The sequence below is a fragment of the Tupaia chinensis genome, unplaced genomic scaffold, assembly GCF_000334495.1.
Source record: "Tupaia chinensis unplaced genomic scaffold, TupChi_1.0 Scaffold000286_1, whole genome shotgun sequence".
NCBI lineage: Eukaryota > Metazoa > Chordata > Mammalia > Scandentia > Tupaiidae > Tupaia > Tupaia belangeri.
Window position 1 is genome coordinate 829,371 of NW_006159770.1, and position 2,916 is coordinate 832,286.

Sequence of the window (2,916 nt, forward strand, 5' to 3'; positions counted from 1 at the left end):
AGCAGTTAGCATAATGGCTACATTGCTAGACTCTCATGTAGTCGAAAAAAATTAATTACTATTAATTTTATTATTATAATTATTTTGATTTTTTCTTAAAATTATTTTATTTTATCTTTATTTGCTTATTTTATTTTAACTTGACCATAAAGGAACAGAGTGAGAGAGAGAGAGAGAAAGTGAGAAAGCAAGCCACCAGGTCTGGGACTTGAACTGTGGTTGGCCATGAGGGAGTCAGCGCCCTTAACTGCCATGTTACCTGCTGGCCCCAAAGAATTATTTGATTTAACTTTATTTATTTTAATTTGACCAGAGACAGAAAGAGGGAAAGTGAGAAAGCCAGATCCGGGATTTGAACTGTGGTCGGCCATGTGAGAGTCCAGCGCCCCAACCACCATGCCACCATGGGCCTTGTTACTATTTTTTTAATTTGACCAGAGACAGAAAGAGGGAAAGTGAGAGAGCCAGCCGCCAAGTCCAGGACTCGAACCGCAGTCAATCATGTGGGAGTCCAGCGCTTTAACCCCCACGTCACCTGCTGGGCCCTGGAGAAAAGTCTGTCTGGCCCCATATTGAGTTACTTACAAGGTATGTGGAGTATTAGCAAGATTTGCACTGGGATGAAGTCGGTGGACATTCGGAAGAGAGGAGATTTCTTCCCACAGCTCCGCTGCCCGGAGCACACTTGCTTCCTCAGTAACTCGTGGACCTCGGCTGCGTCCGTAGCCCTTCTCCTGGCTGACTGCAGCCCGCGGCTCCAGCCTCCAGTTGGTCTCACACGACGGTTCTGGGTAAGAAATCAGCCCGTGGAAGGTTGCGGGCAGAGCGTTGCAGCTCTGACTGAAGCTGTGGTCTGTGCGTGGCACGTGAGTCGTGGTCACCAGCAGTCCAAGGGCAGGACGCAGGCACTGTGGGGCCCCGTGGGTCAGCAGTGAGGGGCAAGTGGTGGGAAAGCAGGAGCCCAACGCATCTGCGACGTGCAGCAGCCACAGGAGGCCGTCGAGAAATGCGGTGATGTGAAAGGCAAGGCTGGAGCCCAGCGCAGAGGACGAAGGTGACCACCAGCACCAGGACGGGGTGGGCGGCCCGGTCTCGGGGGCACTTCTGCCGGGCTGTGGACGTGCCGCAGCCTCTGGCGGTGCCTCTGCAGGAGAAGCTCCATGGAGCCACTGGCCCAGGCCCTGAGGCCGATAAACATGGCGTCGGGAGGGACCACAGGGGGACGATCCCTGCGGTGGGGCCGGAGGACGAGCAGAACCAGCAGTCTCGCGTGTCGGTGTCATTGCGTGCCCTGTGGCCCGGTCACTTTCACAGGAACATAGACATTCAGCAAGACGCCGAGCAGCCAGCAGGCACAGCAGCTCCGGGCGCCTGTTCCCGGACCCTCGCCCGCCATGGTGCCCCGGGGTGAGTGTGAGGAAGCCGGAGGTGCTCAGGACGCAGGTGGTGCAGAGGGTGGCGCTGCGAGCTGCCACGCGGACCTTGCACCGAGGCTGGGCAGGGGTTCCTGGGAACCAGCGCTGCCGTCGTGTGGGGGACCCCGGTGGAGAGAAGAACCAGGGAGGTGGCCACGGCCAGGCGGGCGAGAACAGGTGTGCGGGCCTCAGACTAAGGCCACGCCAGGTGCAGAGACGCCGTGGGAGAAGAGAGCGGCGCTGGCCAGAGTCCCGAACACGACCTGGGAAAGGAAGCCGGTGTCCAGGGCCACTTCCCTGCGGTTCTCAGAAGACACGGAGACGGCCTCACCGTGGCCTGCGTGGAGACCAGGCCGTGCCAGGCGTGGTGTCAGGACACCGCTCAGGTATGGAAAGGCCTTTTCTGCTCCTGAAATGTTCAGCACCACCGTTTTCCACAGGTGATTCAAGCTGGAGAGTGCACCGTTGACACCAATGACTTCTCAGTGATAATTCTGGATTTATGCCTACTGCGTTTTATAGTCTGACTGCCCGCCATGATGTAAACCCAGGAACTGGCACCCATTTCTGTCTTGTTTAACAATGAGGTGACATGAGAAATGTGGATGCTTCGTAAACGAACACGCCCAAGGAGTCACGGAGGGGATGCACAACGCCACGGTAAGGGTCATCAGCACCCTGACATTCTTTCTCTTTTATGTCACATTTAATCACGTCTCCCTTCTATGCCTTTAGGCTGTATGACACTTCTTCCCAGCACAGTTACCATGCATGTCGGCCAAGGCAGAGACGTCACTATCCGCATCATCACCAAATCCGTATTATTATTTTTTATTCCCAGTATTTTTTAATCATTCAATCACTGTACTTTCATAAAGAAGCATTAATAAAACAAAACAGGAGAAGCGAACTGTTTCCAAATTATAGAGTTATCTAATAATTGCTCAGTTTTGAACACTCAACATTCTTTAAAATAATGGCGGGTTTTGAAATACTTTGAAAGAGTCCATAATGGGACCAGCAGGTGAATGGCTAGGTCAGGGTACTTACACGTAGCGCACTGTGCTTCAAGTCCAGGACTGTCGAGTGCATGTTCGTGTGTGGACATGCCCCAAAGCCCAAGAGTGGAATGAAGGAGAAGGGATTTTGGTGTGGCCATCCCCCCTGGGAAGTGATTTGTCACTTTCTGTCTCTCTGGCAAGCATACGCTCCCTACAGGAAATGTGTCTCTCTCTAAAAAAAATTGGGGCCAGCAGGTGACATGGTGGTTAAGGGTGCTGGACTCCCACATGGACAACGGCATTTCAAGTCCCAGACCTGGCGGCTTGCTTTCTCACTTTCCCCCTCTCCCTCACTCTGTCCCTCTCTGATCAAATTAAAATAAATAAAGTTAAATAAAATAATTCTTAAAAAATAAAAAAGTCAACAGTCCTCTGAATACACAAATGCCCCCAAATTGCCTATGATTTTCTATTCAGTAAGGACAAAATATTTACTGGGC

The 2,916-nt window shown here is 52.3% G+C and overlaps 1 pseudogene; it reads right to left on the reverse strand.

Annotated features, from left to right (window-relative positions):
* Positions 1–925: 925 nt before the first annotated feature.
* LOC102482657 (uncharacterized) lies at positions 926–1,953 on the reverse strand (annotated as a pseudogene).
* Positions 1,954–2,916: the final 963 nt, after the last annotated feature.